This window comes from Chionomys nivalis, chromosome 6 (assembly GCF_950005125.1).
Source record: "Chionomys nivalis chromosome 6, mChiNiv1.1, whole genome shotgun sequence".
Lineage (NCBI taxonomy): Eukaryota > Metazoa > Chordata > Mammalia > Rodentia > Cricetidae > Chionomys > Chionomys nivalis.
Genome location: NC_080091.1, coordinates 8,130,499 through 8,153,832, shown reverse-complemented (window position 1 = coordinate 8,153,832; position 23,334 = coordinate 8,130,499).

The following is a 23,334-nucleotide window of genomic DNA, read 5'->3' as shown; positions in this document are numbered from 1 at the left end:
GTATGTGTGTGTGCACGTGCATGCACAGATGCTTGTGATATTTTAGCACAGAATAGCAAATATGCTAAGGACTGCTGAGGATTCAAACTCTGGCTACTCTGCAGGACCAATGCCACCAATAATGTACCTGAGATGCTGAAGGTGCTATACTGTGACTTGTCCTGCCTTACAGCAGGCTTCACCTCTGGTCTTCATGACACTGGTTTCTCCTCCTGTTGTCCTGTGACTTTCATACTTGATGCTTTCCAGTGTATATTGTAGCAATTCTGGACGTGTATAACCCTTCTTTGGTACTACTTGATGGGAGTGGTCAATTGGTAATTAACCAGACCAGTTTAATAAAATACATTCAGCTTTAATAAACAGAAGAAAGGGAACTTACAAACCCAGGGTTCCAGCGATTCAGGAGCGCAGGAACACAAAGAGGAAGAGCAAGTGCACATAGATGTTTTTATTGGTTTTGGGTGGCCCCAGAGGGACACACCTTAGGCAGCATGTGATTGACTGAAGTTCCCCATCAACCACTTTTATTGTTCTCTGCTTACTATTTTACAGAAATTACTGCACAGGAGTATTTTACTGGCATCTATTCATTACAGCCATAACACCACAAACATGGCGCTTTCTCTTGTGTTACTGTAAGAAGTGCTACCTCAAAGCAGGTGCCATCTCCATCACACTGTGTAGATTGTGTGGGAGCAGAGTTCTTCTTATCTCTGCTGGTCTCTGTTAGGATGCCTGTATTTGTGGTATTACTCCCAGTCATCAGTCTCACTCAGTGACAGGTGTCTACCTCTCCTCTCTTGTCACAATTCTTCCACATCAGGTCTGATTTCATGTGAGCTATTCCACTTTGTGAATTTAGGGACAGTTTTCACGTTTTTATATATTTGTTTCTTTGTTTTCCTTTATGTTGTGGTTATTTCTAGCTTGTGTTTTGCTTTTCCTTTCTAACTATACGTAAGTGCTTTTTAGCTGTTTCCTTTACTGGCTCTCTTGGGCAGCCAGCTTACAACCATCATGAACAACAAGTCTTGTCTTCTTACAACTCCAATATCTACTTTTCTAAGTGTTCTATAAATTTCTCATGATCTACTGTAAACACAAAAGAAAATAATAGCCTTTTCCAGGCTTAACTTGTTTATTTCAGAGATGAAAAGCTAATGCAGATGGTTGGCCACATTAAGCCACATTATGTGTTAATACTACTATCTTACAAGCCCTGCTGCAGCACCTACCATTCCCAGTTCCTGAGATGGAGAGTGTGACTGTAACTGATCCTGTGCAGTTGGACAGTGACCTAGTGTTATGAAGTAACTGGGAAGACCTATCATTTTGGAGGAAAATGTTTAGAATCTGGAGTTTATCACTGATCTTTTTAATTTTTTTGGTTTGTTTGTTTTGGGATGTCTTGAAACCCCCCTCTTGACTGTCATGTGGATATTTGAATGTCTGGCATAGGTCAATAGCTTTATATGTTTAGGAAGCTTACAGAGAAGTTTTTGTTGTGCTATTTTGAAGATTTCTCAAGTGAATATTACATTAGCTTTGAACCGTGTTGCATTTGTGGTTGGGTGCACAGGGATCTTTTCATCCCAACTATGGTATGGACAAGATACAAAATAAGCAAGTTCAACCACGTCCAGACTGATGAACTAGAATTGGAGTTAATTGTGTTACCAAGAGTCAGGACTGAGTAACAGAATCACCATCATGGGTGACAATTCACATAAGCTGTTGTCTGGCAACCCTATGCCTACTTTGCAGGAGGCAATTTCTTCATGAATAGCAACTGTTTACTGATAATATAAACTCTAGACGTGGCTCCTTGTTCCTATAAATTTCTTGTAAGTCCTTATAACTTGTAATTCTCCTTCCTTTAGAAGAGACTGCTTCGTAAGGGGAGACACAGCTACAGAAAAACCTAAAAGGTGATATATTAACTCAGTGCCAAGTAGATGAGAACAAAGATCTCAACAGTAATTTAAAAATATGGCATATGGTGGAAAAATATATGGATAAGTGAATATGTCAAACAAGATGAAAAAATGTGCTAACAAGATTGTTGAATCTGAGGGTGTTAGGGAATGTTATTAGTCACAAGGCAAAATATCAGAAATTCAAATTGTAAGCACAACACTAAGAAATTTAAGACACAAACAAATGATATTTAATATTATTTATTTAGTGATAATAGTATTATCCATGGTAAGTGTGATTTGGTGAGAAAGAGAGAGGGGGAGGGAGGAAGGAAGGAAGGGAGGGAGGGAGGGAGGGAGGGAGGGAGGGAGGGAGGGAGGGAGCGACAGAAAGAGACAGCAGAGAGTAGAGAATGTGTGTGTATAGAAAGAAAACAAGAGCAAAGGAGAAAATAAGAACAAAGGGGAGTTAAATACAAATTTCAGTGATTTCATAAGAGTGATGTTAACTCATTTGCAATGGATGACAGGTATATTTCAGTGTTGGTTGAGGTGGTAAGTTCAGGAGTAAATGAGCCAGTAATGGACTGATAGTCTGTCATGCATCACATACCATTGTTCTTAATTCTGTAGAAGCTCTTAATGTGCTGGTGTGATTATCTGCCTTATTCCTAACAGTCTTCCTTTCTATTTGTAAATTTTTTCATCTTCAGAAAGATAATCCAGCTTTTCCTCTTTCTTTCTGCAGATATCCTTTCTATTCTCATTGCCAATTCTCCCTCTGAAGACCAGGCTGGGGTGAAGAGAAGCACGGGATCACATCATAGTTTAACTCAAAAGGTTCTTTCTCTATATCTTTTTTACCCAATTTTTTTCTGTGAATTCTTGTAAGAAATCCTGTTTGGTACCATCTAGGACTGAAAAGCAAATGTGGGATTTGGCACTAGAAGAATGAAAAGCAGCTTAACAATCCTACCAGATGGCATGTAATGAATGAGCATCAGGACAATGGTCAGTAGGAACCTGCTCAGCTCTGTGAGCCAAGCTGTCCTGTCCCTGCATGTCTGGACAGACTTGGAAATGATTCTACGACTTGGGAACTTCAGGTCACCTACCATGACCTCTGGACTTGGATCTTTCCAGCATCCTGCAGACAACCCCTAAGATATGAATTAAGTTGTGTTCAATTAAGTAGTCTTTGCTGCCAGGAATAGGTGATGAGTCTGGGCAATGTTTCAGTGATGAGAAGGAAAAGTGGAATAAATTAAACATTTTTATGTGAAACATAAAGCTACATTAGAACAACATTAACTGAGAATTGTCTATTGTTAAACATGCTACTGTGTGATGTGTAGACTCCATCACTTCAATTTAAATAATCTAGGGGGCAGTGGTGGCACACGCCTTTAATCCCAGCACTTGGGAGGCAGAGGCAGGTGGATCTCTGTGAGTTCGAGACCAGCCTGGTCTACAAGAGCTAGTTCCAGGACAGGCTCCAAAACCACAGAGAAACCCAGTCTTGAAAAACCAAAAAAAAAAAAAAAAAAAAAAAGAATAATCTAGGGAATTCAACAGTGTATCATATATATATATATATATATGGAACCAGAAGTGCCAGAAAATATGTAACAATGTTAACTACAAAATAAAATTTAAAATACTCACCTAAGGTTAATATAATTCAGATATTTTATTCTTTTTTAATTCTCTTTTGGAACTTTTTCCCTCCAAAATCATTAAATGATTTCCACGTTATTTGGAAGAAAAAAAATCCATGAAAATATTCAAGCATAATTTAAATTTAGCAGGCTTTATAGACACTGGTATGAAAATATAACCAGCATATAGATATAAAGAGTGCTAGTATTTTCAATAATGTAAATATTCCTCTCATTTTTCTTTATGTGAGCAGTGCTCATAGAGGCCAGAATAGAGCATTGGTTCCGCTGGTGCTAGAGTCATAGGTGTTCTGAGTGATACAACTGAGTGTGTAGGTGAGAACTCCTGCCCTCTCCAAGGACAGCAAATGCTCCTAACAGTTAATCCGTCTCTTCAACCCTCAACAGTTTATCATGCATTCTGAAGATTAATATTTAACATCAATGTAGCTTTTGCCTTGAAAAAGTGTTCTACATATATCATTGCTGTAGGAAGTCTTACAGCTTGTGGTTACCCACCTACTGGGGCGTGGCCTCTTAGACCATATATTCAGATGCAGAGCCTACGTCTGCCCCTTTCTCCTTTTTGCCAGCTGCTCTTTCAGATTGATGGATTGTTGAATTTAATCTCTGTTCTCCATTCAAGCAGAGAATTCTGATTTGTGAGTTTACCCCTAAATAAATAACCATCTATTTCTCAATTCTGAGCTAGCGTAGGATTTCTTTTAAAGCATCCGTACCACACTTGGTGCCCATGTGGATATAAACTCCATGCCTACCAGTTGGATGGCCTAATGGCCTAGCAATTTCACAGCCCAGTCTCCCAACCCTGCCCACTTGGCTTGCTTTTGATTAAGCGATTACTTGTAGAATCCCTACCACAGTGGAATTTACTGCATGTGGCAACTTGGACATTTCCCAAGTGCACACACGCACTACCACTGCGTTTGCAGGGGCGATTCCTTGTTGCGTGTCAACTTGTGCAGCTTCCAGTTTCTGCTCCCCGCCCCTGGGTTCTTGGTTTCTTGATCTGTGTATGGAACTGATTTATTTGCCTTTAATTTGTCAAGCAATGCATATTTCTCAGTATTTAACCAGTACCAAGGCAGAAAATAAAGTGGCACAGGACCATTCCTGTCATCACTGGTTGCATTGCTTCTAGTTGCAACTCAGCAACCATGACATCTGCTGGACAATAACAGGTAATACATAAATCATTATGGTAGACTTCATTAACAATGAAACTTTAGTAACTTTTTTGCTAATACTTTAGATTGTATTATGCAAGGCATATATGATTATGGTGATACTTCATTATGTTAGATATTAGGTTTCAGTTTTTTTTCTCCATATTCTATCATTAAGGAAGAATATGGCACTTTTAGAAATGATACAGTCTTTACAGACTAAAAATGAACAGCTAATTGACAGGATTAATATAATAAAAAGTCAAAGGCTACCTGAAAAAGTTAATACTATTACAGACAAAATTGAATCCATATCTAAGGGTACTAAGAAGTTATCTGAAAGATTTCATACTGTTGAATTTGACAATCAAAAGTTGTCAAAAAGTCATGATAAGTTAACAGAAAAACTATCTCTCCAGGATGGCAATCTGCACGATTTTCAATTAAATTCCAAGGATAAGATGTTATCTTTAAAGGAGAAAATTCAGACTTTGGAAGCACATGTGCAGAATGAGGACAAGAGGGTAAGTGCCTCAATGAAATCATTAGAAATATACACAGGCCAGGAGATTCAGTCTTTACAAAAGACCATAATAAAAAGTTTTGAAACAATTGAGGAAATTATTGGAGCTGATGAAAAGGGAATGAAGAGGCGGAGGCACCAGCACGCAGGCAAGTCCGGGCGGCGGAGGCACCGGCGTGCAGGCAGGCCCTGGTGGCGGAGGCACCGGCAGTCAGGCCTAGGCGGCGGAAGCACCGGTGCACAGGCAGGCCCAGGTGGCGGAGGCACCAGCAGGCACGCCTAGGCGGCGGAAGCACCGGCGCGCAAGCAGGCCCAGGTGGCGGAGGCACCGGCAGGCAGGCCTAGGCGGCGGAAGCACCGGCGCACAGACAGTTCCGGCCGGCAGAGGCACCGGCAGGCAGGCCTAGGCGGCGGAAGCAACGGCGCGCAGGCAGGCCCGGGCAGCGGAGGCACCAGCACGCAGGCAAGTCCTGGCGGCAGAGGCACCGGCGTGCAGGCAGGCCCGGGTGGCGGAGGCACCGGCAGTCAGGCCCGGCAGGCAGGCCTAGGCAGCGGAAGCACCGGCGCGCAGGCAGGCCCAGGTGGCGGAGACACCGGCAGGCAGGCCTAGGCGGCGGAGGCACCGGCGCACAGGCAGGCCCGGGAGGCGGAGGCACCGGCAGGCAGGCCTAGGCAGCGGAAGCAACGGCGCACAGGCAGGCCCGGGCAGCGGAGGCACCAGCACGCAGGCAAGTCCTGGCGGCAGAGACACAGGCGTGCAGGCAGGCCCGGGTGGCGGAGGCACCGGCAGTCAGGCCCGGCAGGCAGGCCTAGGCAGCGGAAGCACCGGCGCACAGACAGGCCCGGGCGGCGGAGGCACCAGCACGCAGGCAAATCCGGGCGGTAGAGGCACCGGCGCGCAGGCAGGCCCGGGAGGCGGAGGCACCGGCAGGCAGGCCTAGGCGGCGGAAGCACCGGCACTTGGGCAGGCCCGGGCGGCGGAGGCACCAGCACGCAGGCAAGTCCGGGCAGCAGAGGCACCGGCGTGCAGGCAGGCCCGGGCGATGGACGCACTGAATGCAGGATAGTGCAGGCAAGAAACAGTGAAGCCTGCACTGAGAGCAGATTGCCCCGCTACAATTAAATCAAACCCAATAGATAGCATCGGTAAGAGGAGATGGGCAGACGCCAAGGCAAGAATTCACCCAACAATCTGAAAAACAACATGAAAACACCAGAACCCAATGATCTTACAACACAAGGACTTGAACACCCTAACACAGGAGAAGAGGAAAAAACTGACTGTTTGAAAGCAATAGAGTCCCTTAAACAACATGTAAAAAACGCCCTCATAGAAATGGATGAGAAGTATAACAAAAAGTTTGAAGAAATGAGTAAATATGTAAATGATACCCTGGGAAGCCAAGAAAAAACGATCAAACAGGTAGTGGAAACAGTCCAAAAATTGAAAACTGAAATGGAAGCAAGGAAGAAAACACAAACTGAGGACCAGCTGGATATGGCAAATATAGGTCAACGAGCAGAGACTACAGAAACAAGCATAATCAATAGAATACAAGAGATAGAAGAAAGAATCTCAGATTCTGAAGACAACATAGAGAAAATAAACAGACTGATCAAAGAAAACACCAAAACCAACAAATTCTCATCACAAAACATTCAGGAAATATGGGACACAATAAAAAGACCAAACCTAAGAATAATAGGGATAGAAGAAGGAGAAGAGGCACAGCTCAAAGGTCCAGAAAACATTTTTAACAAAATTATGGAAGAAAACTTCCCCAACATAAAGAAAGATATTCCTTTGAATATTCAAGAAGCATACAGAACACCAAACAGACTGGATCAAAAAAAAACGTCCCCTCGCCATATAATAATCAAAACACAAAATATACAGATTAAAGAAAGAATATTAAGAGCTGCAAAGGAAAAAGGCCAAGTAACTTATAAAGGTAAACCGATCAGACTTACACCTGACTTCTCTATGGAAACCATGAAAGCCAGAAGGTCCTGGATAGAGGTACTACAGAAACTAAGAGACCATGGATGCAAACCCAAACTACTATACCCAGCCAAGCTATCGTTCACTATCAATGGAGAAAACAAGACATTCCAGGATAAGAACAAATTAAAACAATACGTTGCCACAAATCCAGCCCTACAGAAAGCAATAGAAGGAAAATCACAACCCAAGGAATCCAACATTGCCAACACTGCCTACAATAACCCAGGCATCTAGCGACCCTTCAACAGCACAACTCAAAGAAGGGAGACACACAAACTCTTCTACCAAAAGCAGTAAGAATAACCGGAGTTAACAACCACTGGTCATTAATATCACTTAATATTAATTAGGTCTCAATTCACCTATAAAAAGGCACAGGCTAAGAGATTGGATACGAAAACAGGATCCAACAGTCTGCTGTTTGCAAGAAACTCATCTCAACCACAAAGACAGGCATCTACTCAGAGTAAAGGGTTGGGAAAAGGTTTTTCAAGCAAATGGTCCTAAGAAAAAAGCAGGTGTGGCCATACTAATTTCTAACAAAACTGACTTCAAACTAAAATCAATCAGAAGAGATCGACAGGGACACTTTATACTCATAACAGGAACGATTCAGCAGGATGAAGTCTCAATCCTGAATATCTATGCCCCTAATATAAAAGCACCCACTTATGTAAAAGAAATATTGCTAAAACACAAGGCAGACATCAAATCACACACACTAGTAGTAGGAGACTTCAACACACCTCTCTCACCAATGGACAGGTCAATCAGACAGAAAACTAATAGAGAATTAAGAGAATTGTTGGAGGTAATGAATCAAATGGACTTAACAGACATCTATAGAACACTCCACCCAAATAGGAAAGAATACACCTTCTTCTCTGCAGCTCATGGAACCTTCTCGAAAATTGACCACATACTTGGAAACAAAGGAAACCTCCACAGATACAAAAAAATATCAGTGTCCACCTGTGTCTTATCAGATCACCACGGATTAAAGTTAGAAGCCACCAACAAAGCTACCCCCAGAAAGCTGACAAACTCATGGAAACTGAACAGTCAACTACTGAACCACACCTGGGTCAAGGAAGAAATTAAGAAAGAAATTAAAGTCTTCCTTGAATTTAATGAAAACAAAGAGACAACATACTCAAACCTATGGGACACGATGAAAGCAGTGCTAAGAGGAAAGTTCATAGCACTAAGTGCCCACTTAAAGAAAACGGAGAAAGCATGCATTGGGGACTTAACAGCACACCTGAAAGCTCTAGAAAAAAAAGAAGCAGACGTGCCCAGGAGGAGTAGAAGACTGGAAATAATCAAACTGAGGGCAGAAATCAACAAAATAGAAACACAGAAAACAGTCCAAAGAATCAATGAAACAAAAAGTTGGTTCTTGGAGAAAATCAACAAGATTGACAAACCCCTATCCAAACTAATTAAACGACAGAGAGAGAACACGCAAATAAATAAGATCAGAAATGAAAAGGGGGACATAACCACAGACACAGAGGAAATTCAGAGAATCATTAGATCTTACTACAAAAGCCTGTATGCCACAAAACTGGAAAATGCAAAAGAAATGGACACTTTTTTAGATAAGTACCATATACCAAACCTAAACCAAGACCAGGTGAACGATCTAAATAGACCTGTTAGTCGCGAAGAATTAGAAACAGTTATCAAAAATCTCCCTTCCAAAAAAAGCCCAGGGCCAGATGGTTTCAATGCAGAATTCTACCAGAACTTCCAAGAAGAGCTAATACCTATACTTCTTAATGTATTTCACAATATAGAAACAGAAGAGTCATTGCCAAATTCCTTTTATGAAGCTACAGTTACCCTGATACCAAAACCACACAAAGACCCAACCAAGAAAGAGAATTACAGGCCTATCTCACTCATGAACATCGACGCAAAAATTCTCAATAAAATACTGGCAAACCGAATCCAAGAACACATTAGAAAAGTTATCCATTATGATCAAGTAGGCTTCATTCCAGAGATGCAGGGCTGGTTCAACATACGCAAATCTGTCAATGTAATCAACCATATAAATAAACTGAAAGAAAAAAACCATATGATCATTTCATTAGATGCTGAAAAAGCATTCGACAAAATTCAACACTCCTTTATGATAAAGGTCTTGGAGAGATTAGGGATACAAGGGGCATACCTAAATATAATAAAAGCTATTTACAGCAAGCCGACAGCTAACATTAAATTAAATGGAGAAAAACTCAAAGCCATCCCACTAAAATCAGGAACACGACAAGGATGTCCACTCTCTCCATACCTCTTCAATATAGTGCTTGAAGTTCTAGCAATAGCAATAAGACAACATAAGGGGATCAAGGGGATCCGTATTGGAAAGGAAGAAGTTAAGCTTTCATTATTTGCAGATGATATGATAGTATACATAACCGACCCCAAAAACTCTACCAAAGAACTCCTACAGCTGATAAACACCTTTGGTAATGTGGCAGGATACAAAATCAACTCCAAAAAATCAGTTGCCTTCCTATACACTAAGGATAAGGAAGCAGAGAGGGAAATCAGAGAAGCATCACCTTTCACGATAGCCACAAATAGCATAAAATACCTTGGGGTAACTCTGACCAAGGAAGTGAAAGATCTATTTGGCAAGAACTTTAAGTCTTTGAAGAAAGAAATTGAGGAGGATACCAGAAAATGGAAGGACCTCCCTTGCTCTTGGATTGGGAGGATCAACATAGTAAAAATGGCAATTCTACCAAAAGCAATCTATAGATTCAACGCAATCCCCATCAAAATCCCATCAAAATTCTTCACAGATCTGGAGAAGACAATAATCAACTTTATATGGAAAAACAAAAAACCCAGGATAGCCAAAACAATCTTATACAATAAAGGATTGTCTGGAGGCATTGCCATCCCTGACTTCAAACTCTATTACAGAGCTACAGTACTGAAAACGGCTTGGTACTGGCATAAAAACAGAGAAGTCGACCAATGGAATAGAATAGAAGACCCTGACTTTAGCCCACAAACCTATGAACACCTGATTTTCGATAAAGGAGCTAAAAGTATACAATGGAAAAAAGAGAGCATCTTCAACAAATTGTGCTGGCAAAACTGGAAGTCAATCTGTAGAAGAATGAAAATAGATCCATATCTATCACCATGCACAAAACTCAAGTCCAAATGGATTAAAGACCTCAATATCAGTCCAAACACACTGAATCTGATAGAAGAGAAAGTGGGAAGTACTCTACAACACATGGGCACAGGAGAACACTTCCTACGTACAACCCCAGCAGCACAAACACTAAGGACATCATTGAATAAATGGGACCTCCTGAGACTGAGAAGCTTCTGTAAAGCAAAGGACACTGTCACTAAGACAGAAAGGCAACCCACTGACTGGGAGAAGATCTTCACCAACCCCGCAACTGACAAAGGTCTGATATCCAAAATATACAAAGAACTCAAGAAATTAGACCATAAAAGGTTAATCAATCCAATTATAAAATGGGGCACTGAGCTGAACAGAGACTTTTCAACAGAAGAAGTTCAAATGACCAAAAGTCACTTAAGATCATGCTCAACTTCCTTAGCAATCAGGGAAATGCAAATCAAGACAACATTAAGATACCATCTTACACCGGTCAGAATGGCTAAAATCAAAAACACCAATGATAGCCTCTGCTGGAGAGGTTGTGGAGAAAGGGGCACTCTCATCCATTGCTGGTGGGAATGCAAACTTGTGCAACCACTTTGGAAAGCAGTGTGGCGGTTTCTCAGGAAAGTCGTGTTCAACCTACCTCTTGACCCAGCAATACCACTATTGGGAATATACCCAAGAGATGCCCAAACATACAACAAAAGTATATGCTCAACTATGTTCATAGCAGCATTGTTTGTAATTGCCAGAACCTGGAAACAACCTAGATGTCCTTCAATGGAAGAATGGATGAAGAAAGTATGGAATATATACATATTAGAGTACTACTCAGCAGTAAAAAACAATGACTTCTTGAATTTTGCATACAAATGGACGGAAATTGAAAACACTATCCTGAGTGAGGTAAGCCAGACCCAAAAAGAGGAACATGGGATGTACTCACTCATATTTGGTTTCTAGCCATAAATAAAGGACATTGAGACTATAATTCGTGACTCTAGAGAAGCTAAATAAGAAGGTGAACCCAAAGAAAAACATATAAGCATCCCCCTGAATATTAACCTTCATCAGGCGATGAAAGAAGACAGAGACAGAGACCAACATTGGAGCACTGGACTGAAGTCTCACGATCCAAAGGAGGAGCAGAAGGAGAGTGAGCACGAGCAAGGAACTCAGGACGGCGTGGGGTGCACCCACACACTGAGGCAATGGGGATGAGCTATCGGGAACTCACCAAGGCCAGCTGGCCGGGGACTGAAAAAGCATGGGACAAAACCGGTCTCGCTGAACATAATGGACAATGAGGACTACTGAGAACTGAAGAACAATGGCAATGGGTTCTTGATCCTATTGCATGTAATGGCTTTGTGGGAGCCCAGGTAGTTTGGATGCTCACCTTAATAGACCTGGATGGAGGTGGGTGGTCCTTGGACCTCCCACAGGGCAGAGAAACCTGCTTGCTCTTTGGGCTGAGGAGGAAGGAAGACTTGATTGGGGGAGGGGGAGGGAATGGGAGGTGGTGGTGGGGAAGAGGCAGAAATCTTTAATAATTAAATTAATTAATTAATAAAAAAATAAAATAAACTTAATAATAATAAAAAAAAAGGGAATGAAGACACAAGGACAGGATTCAACATCACCAATGGCTGTCAGAGATGGCTTACCCGGGATTTTAGCTTCCTACCCTATACTCTATGCTGAAAAAGCATCCAGGTTCTAAAGGCCAAAAAGGATCCAAAGACAGTAGATGGATACCATAAAGATGAATGAGCTAAAAGAAATTAAGCATGTTGTTGTAACTTATGGCTTGCAATCTGCATTTGTTAAGGTGATGATAAAGACTTGGGCTTCTAATGCCAAGGCTACCCCCACATGATTTTTTTCAGTTAGTTTCAGCAGTTCTGCATGATGGGCCTCTCTTGATGTTTAGAATTTATTTCAGAAAGGAAGTCAAAATTTTCGAACAACAGGGAAAAGCAAAAGGTCTTGAGACTTCCCAAGATCAGATTCTTGGTGAAGGCCCTTATGCTAACCCACAGATTCAAGTTCTTTATGATGAAGAAATCTTGTCCCTATGCCACAAAGCAGCCTTAAATGCTTGGGACAGGATTTAAGAACCAGGAAAAAGAATTAAACCATATACCAGGGTTAAACAGAGACAGAGAGAACCCTTTACTGACTTTTTACAAAGACTAAGTAAGGCTATACAAATAGGAGTAACAGACTCAGATACTAGATGAGTACTCCATGAATCTCTAGCTTTTGAAAATGCAAACTTAGAATGCAAAAAGATACTTGGGCCTCTAAAGTTTAGATCAGCACCTATAGATGAATGGATTCTGCGTACAATGAATGTTGAGACATTTGATGATAATGCTAATTTTGGGTAAAAGCAATTTCCAAAGGAATGGGGAGACATTAAACTGTCAAATGTTTTAATTGTGGTAGAATAGGACATCTGAGAAGGGATTTTAGACAAGGAATTCCTAGGAATAATATCTCCTCTGGGAATGGCAAAAAATAGGAGACCTCAGCCTTCAGGTATATGTAGAAGGTGAGGCAAAGTCGGAAATTGGACTAATGAATGCAGATCAACAACAAACAGACAAGGCATCTGATACCCTAGGGAAACTCCTTGAGGGGCCTCTAGCAGGCCCCCAAGCCAAAAGATGCCCAGTCATTCCAAATAACTGTGGAGGACATGTCACACCAAGAAAATTAAATAATGCAGAGCCTTCTGTACAAGAACATGCTGTTCTAAATGATGGCATGAACATGGAAGATAAGTCAAAATTCCCAATAGGAAACAAAAACCGTATATTCTGGAAGACTTCTAGAAATGATCAAAGGCCAAAGCTAAGAGTATGTATGAATGGCATTGCAATTGTTGGCTTGATAGACAAAGGTGTGAATGTGAGTATCATTACTCCAGAATCTTAGCATCCAAATTGGCCTATTTAAGAGTCATATATTCAATTGCTAGGAATTGGGACCATATCTCAAGTTAAACAAAGCACGAGATGGGTTGACCATATTGGGCCAGAAGGTCAAAGAGAGAAGCTGAGGCCATATATAACTAATATTGCAATAAACTTATGGGGCTGTTACCTGCTACAGCAATGGAATACCCAGATTAGCATTCATGCAGTCTCAGGAACTCATAATTCTAGGCAAGATATAATAAGGTATTATGAACAAAGGTCACCAGCCATTCAGGCTGTACAAGAACATAAAACAACTAGCAAACCTTTAGAGGTACCAACAGCCCTACCTTTAAAATGGTTAACTGCGAAGCCAATATGGATTAAGCAGTAGCCTCTAACTGATGGTAAGTTTCAGGTTTTAGAACAACTAGTATGAAACCAACTAGATTATCACCATATTGAAGAATCAACCAGCCCTTGGAATTCTCCCATATTTGCTGTAAAAAAAAGAAATCTGGTAAATGGAGAATGGTAACAGATCTAAGAGCTGTCAATAATGTTATTCAACCTATGGGCCCTCTAAAATCTGGGATTCCTCCGCCTTCCCTATTATCAAGAGGATGGCCTTTTATAGTTATTGATTTGAAAGATTGTTTCTTCACTATACTTTTATAAGAAAAGGATAGAGAAAAAATTGCCTTCACAGTGCCTACTTATAATAATTCTCAGCCTACTAGGAGAAAGTTAGTGGAAGCCAAGTCTGACGAATCTCCCTGAGCTGACACTCAGTCCTTGGATGGGTTTTGAGTAAGTGGAGTCATTGCAGAACCAAGGAAGGGAACATAAACTAAGCCATATTTCCCAGAGAGTACCTGGCTTATTTACTTTATCAAAGACCAATACAAGGCACACTCTGAATTTCTTAGTACTTGCAAGAAATGTTATAGCAAGCCAGGAAAGACTTGTCATGTAATGCTTGTCTTCTGACTCAACAGCATTACCTATCTCTTGCATACCTCTTCCAGGAGACACTAGCTATGTATAAAGAGTCTCACAGAGACATTCATGCATGGTGCATGCATTAGTAATACCATTCTGGCCACAGTAACTTAAGGAGACTCATGCTCCTTCCCCTATGTCTCCTGAGTATTTGAAGTGATCCCTTATGTCCCTGAATGTGAAATGAACCAGATTTAGAATATAATGTTCTATAATTTTCACATGATGCAGGAGGTGATATGGAGCAGAAGGCAGTATTTGGATTTAACATTGGGCACTGAGCACCAAATGAAAATAAATAAAAAAGGAGGAATGACTTATTAAAGTATGGTGTAGAAGGAAGTTTCTTTGTGGAAGAGAGAACCAGGAGAGCAGAGGACCAAGAGACCAGAGGGATAAAGGGTAGACAAAAAGGACTGAATAGCCCAAATGGTGAATTATATAGGGAATGTCAGGTGGGAAAAGAACTGCCTAGCCCCTGGGTTGGAGATGTTTATGGTAGGGAAGACTGAGGGATATTGGAAGAACATGGCAGCTACTTTCTTGAAAGAGACCACTTGTTGGTTCCTGGCAGCCCAGTCATTTTAGACCCAAAATAATTACACAGAAACCATATTATTTAAATCACTGCTTAGCCCTTTAGCTCTAGCTTTTTATTGGCCAATTCCTACATCTTAATTTAGCCCATTTCTGTTAATCTGTGTATCACCATGTGGCAGTGGCTTACTGGGTAAAGTTCCCAACATCTGTCTCTAGCATTGGTTCCATGGCTTCTCTTTACTCCACCCTTCTTTCTCCTGGCATTCAGTTCTGTCTTTCCCTGCCTACTTAAGTTCTGCATTGGTATAAGTCGAAAGCAGTTCTTTATTCATTAATGGTAATCACAGCACACAGAGGGGACTCCCACATCACTACTTCTGCTTTGGTATGTTGAATAGGCATCTCAGCCATTTCTCCAGTGTTTGAGATCTAGCAGGAACTACATGAATATCATATAGTTGAACACATAAATAATGGAAAAGATATCATCAATGTGAGAATATTATGTGAATGTACTTCTTCTAGGCAATCTAATAAAACTGTCAGTCATCTTTATCTGATCCATATGGTTCTCACATTGAATCACAGATAATAAAGAAGAAAAACTATATTTTAAATTATTAATATTAGAGTATATTATAGCATTTTTTATATTTTAGATTCTTCAGATTGCTCACTCTTTCTTTATTATGGATTCTATAGACTATCTCAACTGTTTCCTTACTAGTAAGAACAAAATATGTGTTTGGTTCGGATAGAAAGAAAATGGCAACCAATATTTTGAAAATGAGGACTTTATTTAAATGTCATTAGCTTATTTAGTATGTGATTAAAATGTAATCAAACTACTTACAACTTTCTTTTATTCTTGTAAGATGGCATTGTGTGATAGGAGAAGTGAAAAGAAATGTCTATTCACTCCATATAGGAAGGTCACTGACACATCCCTTAAAGAATTCCCTCCAAGTTTTAGAAAAGTGATGACTTATTTGGGGTTACAAATAGGGGCTTGAGTATGACTTAAAGAACATAGCAGCACCAGAATTCCCTGGGCAAGGAATGGCCAACTATACTCTGAAAGAGTCCCAGGTGTAGTGTCCTGCTTCTATAACCTCACACGGAAAGGAAGGGATGCCTGATGACCACAAGATGGTTTGTGAGCACCCTCAGGCTTTACTTTTCCTTCCATAAAGGAATGCATGTACTCAGGATTTCAGGAGGATGATCACAGCAGCTGTGACTTAAGACACAGTGGTTACATTCAAGCTGAATGAGACAGAGGTGTAACACTATACATCTCATTTAAATTGGTGCCCATGTGTGGTCTTCACCACTGTTGTTTTCTTTTATGTGGAGTGGGGAGTCCCAGCAGTCTTCCTCTTTATGCTTCCTCACTTATGCTTTTGCTTGATAATGTTTGTGTTTTGTTTTAGGAGGGGAGGATTATGAGTAATAGTATTACACACATGTAAACTTTTAAAAAACAAATTCATCATCAAATGGTTAATGATTTAAAATATAAAATCCTAGAATTCTTTTATTCTTGGCTATATGATTTGACTGTGTTGGAATGTGAGATGATTGAGTTCCATAGACACACATTCTGAAGCAGGAGTGTGCTTGAGCTAACCTGTGTGAATGTCTGTTTAATCTCAAGAGTTCATTAAATAAGCCAGAAGAGTGTTATTGTTCTTCATGCTCTCTTTCTTCCTTTATTTTAAATACTTGACATGTCCTGGCTAATGAGACTTGCCTAATCCCTTCAGTGTGATAAGTGGCACCCAGGAAAAGTAAAATCTGAATCCCTTTTCAGATAAGTAAATTGTTTTTATACAAAGTTATTTATTTTATTATCAGTGTCTCATCTATTGCATTAATGTAGAGCAAATCATGGCCTCTAATATATTGTCTATAACTAGTGGGTGCAAAAATAATTATGACTTTGTTAGAAGAGTCAAAAAGAAAAGAGGCAAACTAAACATTCACAGGTGAATGTCCTTGTACCCATGTATGAATTAGGGCTTTATATACATGTGTTTTCATATAAATGTTCAGTACTTGGTTAGATTGCCCTCTAAGCCGTGTTTGTGACCACCTCCTCTGTTGTCTCTGCCCTTCTGGACTGCTACTCATTTTGAAGCTTCCAACTGTGGTTCTGTCCTTGCCTTTGTTTGTTTCTATGCTGTTGTTGTTCTGCTGAGTTTTTCATTCATTTATTTGGGTTTTGCTCATTTTGGTGTAGGAAGAATTTTAAAACATGGCATTCATTATTTTTAGGTCTTCATTTGCCACGTCCCTATTCTAATGTTCTTGCAACATATTCCTGACTTCCTTTGAGGCTGCATCCTTGAGTTCTCTCTCTTTGCTCTACCTTTCTCCTTTTTTCCCCTTCTTTCATTTTTTTCCTTCAGAGACTGCCTTGGCCCTTTGATAGGACAGAAAATTAGGTAGGCAGAGTAAACAGAACAGAATGCTGGGAAGAAGGGAAGTGGGGCAGACGCTATGCCTCTCCTCTCCAGGACAGATGCGAAGAAGCTCCGACCCAAGATGGACATAGGCTAGAATTTTCCCAGTAAGCCACCACCTCGTGGTGCTACACAGATTACTAGATATGGATTAAAGCAAGATATGAGAGTTAGCCAGTAAGACGCTAGAGCTAATGGGCCAGGCAGTGTTTAAAATAATACTATTTGTGTGTTGTTATTTCAGTTGTAAAGCTAGCTGTGCGGGAGCTGAGCGGGATGAAAAATAGACCTGCTCACCTCCTCACTACACTACTGTTGTGATGAGACACCATGACCAGGGCAAGAAGAGGAAAAAGGGGTTTATTTGTCTCATGCTTCCAAACCACAGTTTATCATCAAAGGAAGCAATACAGGAACTCAAGTTTGATAGAAACCTGGAGGCATGAGCTGATGCAGAAGCCATCGAGAAGTGTTTGCTGGCTTGCTCCCTATGTCATGTGCAACCTGATTTTTTGTACAGAAACTAGGATGACCAGCCTAGAGATCACACCACCCACAAGGGGCTGTGCCCTCCTCCACCAATCACTAATTCAAAAAGTGCTCTACTGCTGGATCTTATTGAGGCATTTTCTCAACTAAGTTTTCCTTCTTTCAGAAGACTCTAGCTTATGTCAACTTGATAAAAAAAAAAAGCCAAGACAATTGACCCCTTGTCAACTTGACAAACATATCACTGTTAAGGCATAGAATTTCCTTTCTTGTACATACCCAATATCACACATTAAAATCAACATTTCCATATAAGACATTCCATAAACTCTAAAAGCCCCATATCCTTATGCATCCTATGAAGTCACTTTCTCAATTAAGGTTCCCTCCTTTCAGATGAGCCTAACCTATGTTAAGTTGACATAAAATTAGTCAGGACACATTATTAGTGACCTATTCCCCTAGAAAAAAGTCTCCTTCCTCATGTGTCATCATAATAGTGAATCCATCAAAGAATTCACTATATTATAGGCTTCATCAAACCACCCCCATTGATGCCCTTGGAGACACATCAAAGAATATGAGTTTCCTTGCCTGTTATTCATTTCTCAGTTGGGTAAGGAGACAGTCAAATTAATCTTCATAGTGAAACTGCATGAATTATATTCTTAGTGACACTTAAGAAGAGTTTTCTTCAGAACCATCTGGAATACTTGTAAAAAGAAGGGTTATAGGTTTTCTCTAATTTATATCTGAGTGGAGTTCAATATATTCAGTACCTAACCTCACCTCTGCTGTGCTAAAGAACATATTTCTAAAAGTGTAAAAAAAAAAAAAAGGCTGCTTGTAAGTTCAAAATGAGAACTACCGAAGTCCGGGCGGCAGAGGCACCGGCACGCAGGCAGGCCCGGGTGGCGGAGGCACCGGCAGTCAGGCCCGGGCGGCAGAGGCACCGGCAGGCAGGCCTAGGCGGCGGAAGCACCGGCGCGCAGGCAGGCCCGGGTGGCGGAGGCACCAGCAGGCAGGCCCAGGTGGCGGAGGCATCGGCAGGCAGGCCTAGGAGGTGGAAGCACTGGTGCACAGACAGTTCCGGGCGGCGGAGGCACCGGCAGGCAGGCCCTGGTGGCAGAGGCACCAGCGGGCACGCCTAGGCGGCGGAGGCACCAGCGCACAGGCAGGCCCGGGAGGCGGAGGCACAGGCAGGCAGGCCTAGGCGGCGGAAGCACCGGCGCTCGGGCAGGCCCGGGCGGCGGAGGCACCAGCACGCGGGCAAGTCCGGGCGGCAGAGGCACCGGCGTGCAGGCAGGCCCGGGTGGCGGAGGCACCAGCAGGCAGGCCTAGGCGGCGGAAGCACCGGCGCGCAGGCAGGCACAGGTGGCGGAGGCACCGGCAGGCAGGCCTAGGCGGCGGAAGCACCGGCGCACAGACAGATCCGGGCGGCGGAGGCACCGGCAGGCAGGCAGGCCCGGGCGGCGGAGGCACTGAATGCAGGATAGTGCGGGCAAGAAACAGTGAAGCCTGCACTGAGAGCAGATTGCCCCGCTACAATTAAATCAAACCCAATAGATAGCATCGGTAAGAGGAGATGGGCAGATGCCAAGGCAAGAATTCACCCAACAATCTGAAAAACAACATGAAAACACCAGAACCCAATGATCTTACAACACAAGGACTTGAACACCCTAACACAGGAGAAGAGGAAAAAACTGACTTTTTGAAAGCAATAGAGTCCCTTAAACAACATGTAAAAAACGCCCTCATAGAAATGGATGAGAAGTATAACAAAAAGTTTGAAGAAATGAGTAAATACGTAAATGATACCCTGGGAAGCCAAGAAAAAACGATCAAACAGGTAGTGGAAACAGTCCAAAAATTGAAAACTGAAATGGAAGCAAGGAAGAAAACACAAACTGAGGACCAGCTGGATATGGCAAATATAGGTCAACGAGCAGAGACTACAGAAACAAGCATAATCAATAGAATACAAGAGATAGAAGAAAGAATCTCAGATTCTGAAGACAACATAGAGAAAATAAACAGACTGATCAAAGAAAACACCAAAACCAACAAATTCTCATCACAAAACATTCAGAAAATATGGGACACAATAAAAAGACCAAACCTAAGAATAATAGGGATAGAAGAAGGAGAAGAGGCACAGCTCAAAGGTCCAGAAAACATTTTTAACAAAATTATGGAAGAAAACTTCCCCAACATAAAGAAAGATATTCCTTTGAATATTCAAGAAGCATACAGAACACCAAACAGACTGGATCAAAAAAAAACGTCCCCTCGCCATATAATAATCAAAACACAAAATATACAGATTAAAGAAAGAATATTAAGAGCTGCAAAGGAAAAAGGCCAAGTAACTATTAAGGTAAACTGATCAGACTTACACCTGACTTCTCTATGGAAACCATGAAAGCCAGAAGGTCCTGGATAGAGGTACTACAGAAACTAAGAGACCATGGATGCAAACCCAAACTACTATACCCAGCCAAGCTATCGTTCACTATCAATGGAGAAAACAAGACATTCCAGGATAAGAACAAATTAAAACAATACGTTGCCACAAATCCAGCCCTACAGAAAGCAATAGAAGGAAAATCACAACCCAAGGAATCCAACATTGCCAACACTGCCTACAATAACCCAGGCATCTAGCGACCCTTCAACAGCACAACTCAAAGAAGGGAGACACACAAACTCTTCTACCAAAAGCAGTAAGAATAACCGGAGTTAACAACCACTGGTCATTAATATCACTTAATATTAATGGTCTCAATTCACCTATAAAAAGGCATAGGCTAAGAGATTGGATACGAAAACAGGATCCAACAGTCTGCTGTTTGCAAGAAACTCATCTCAACCACAAAGACAGGCATCTACTCAGAGTAAAGGGTTGGGAAAAGGTTTTTCAAGCAAATGGTCCTAAGAAAAAAGCAGGTGTGGCCATACTAATTTCTAACAAAACTGACTTCAAACTAAAATCAATCAGAAGAGATCGACAGGGACACTTTATACTCATAACAGGAACGATTCAGCAGGATGAAGTCTCAATCCTGAATATCTATGCCCCTAATATAAAAGCACCCACTTATGTAAAAGAAATATTGCTAAAACTCAAGGCAGACATCAAATCACACACACTAGTAGTAGGAGACTTCAACACACCTCTCTCACCAATGGACAGGTCAATCAGACAGAAAACTAATAGAGAATTAAGAGAATTGTTGGAGGTAATGAATCAAATGGACTTAACAGACATCTATAGAACACTCCACCCAAATAGGAAAGAATACACCTTCTTCTCTGCAGCTCATGGAACCTTCTCAAAAATTGACCACATACTTGGAAACAAAGGAAACCTCCACAGATACAAAAAAAATATCAGTGTCCACCTGTGTCTTATCAGATCACCACGGATTAAAGTTAGAAGCCACCAACAATGCTACCCCCAGAAAGCTGACAAACTCATTGAAACTGAACAGTCAACTACTGAACCACACCTGGGTCAAGGAAGAAATTAAGAAAGAAATTAAAGTCTTCCTTGAATTTAATGAAAACAAAGAGACAACATACTCAAACCTATGGGACACGATGAAAGCAGTGCTAAGAGGAAAGTTCGTAGCACTAAGTGCCCACTTAAAGAAAACGGAAAAAGCATACATTGGGGACTTAACAGCACACCTGAAAGCTCTAGAAAAAAAAGAAGCAGACGTGCCCAGGAGGAGTAGAAGACTGGAAATAATCAAACTGAGGGCAGAAATCAACAAAATAGAAACACAGAAAACAGTCCAAAGAATCAATGAAACAAAAAGTTGGTTCTTGGAGAAAATCAACAAGATTGACAAACCCCTATCCAAACTAATTAAACGACAGAGAGAGAACACGCAAATAAATAAGATCAGAAATGAAAAGGGGACATAACCACAGACACAGAGGAAATTCACAGAATCATTAGATCTTACTACAAAAGCCTGTATGCCACAAAACTGGAAAATGCAAAAGAAATGGACACTTTTTTAGATAAGTACCATATATCAAACCTAAACCAAGACCAGGTGAACGATCTAAATAGACCTGTTAGTCGCGAAGAATTAGAAACAATTATCAAAAATCTCCCTTCCAAAAAAAGCCCAGGGCCAGATGGTTTCAATGCAGAATTCTACAAGAACTTCCAAGAAGAGCTAATACCTATACTTCTTAATGTATTTCACAATATAGAAACAGAAGAGTCATTGCCAAATTCCTTTTATGAAGCTACAGTTACCCTGATACCAAAACCACACAAAGACCCAACCAAGAAAGAGAATTACAGGCCTATCTCACTCATGAACATCAACCCAAAAATTCTCAATAAAATACTGGCAAACCGAATCCAAGAACACATTAGAAAAGTTATCCATTATGATCAAGTAGGCTTCATTCCAGAGATGCAGGGCTGGTTCAACATACGCAAATCTATCAATGTAATCAACCATATAAATAAACTGAAAGAAAAAAACCATATGATCATTTCATTAGATGCTGAAAAAGCATTCGACAAAATTCAACACTCCTTTATGATAAAGGTCTTGGAGAGATTAGGGATACAAGGGGCATACCTAAATATAATAAAAGCTATTTACAGCAAGCCGACAGCTAACATTAAATTAAATGGAGAAAAACTCAAAGCCATCCCACTAAAATCAGGAACACGACAAGGATGTCCACTCTCTCCATACCTCTTCAATATAGTGCTTGAAGTTCTAGCAATAGCAATAAGACAACATAAGGGGATCAAGGGGATCCATATTGGAAAGGAAGAAGTTAAGCTTTCATTATTTGCAGATGATATGATAGTATACATAAGCGACCCCAAAAACTCTACCAAAGAACTCCTACAGCTGATAAACACCTTTGGTAATGTGGCAGGATACAAAATCAACTCCAAAAAATCAGTTGCCTTCCTATACACTAAGGATAAGGAAGCAGAGAGGGAAATCAGAGAAGCATCACCTTTCACGATAGCCACAAATAGCATAAAATACCTTGGGGTAACTCTGACCAAGGAAGTGAAAGATCTATTTGGCAAGAACTTTAAGTCTTTGAAGAAAGAAATTGAAGAGGACACCAGAAAATGGAAGGACCTCCCTTGCTCTTGGATTGGGAGGATCAACATAGTAAAAATGGCAATTCTACCAAAAGCAATCTATAGATTCAACGCAATCCCCATCAAAATCCCATCAAAATTCTTCACAGATCTGGAGAAGACAATAATCAACTTTATATGGAAAAACAAAAAACCCAGGATAGCCAAAACAATCTTATACAATAAAGGATCGTCTGGAGGCATTACCATCCCTGACTTCAAACTCTATTACAGAGCTACAGTACTGAAAACCGCTTGGTACTGGCATAAAAACAGAGAAGTCGACCAATGGAATAGAATAGAAGACCCTGACTTTAGCCCA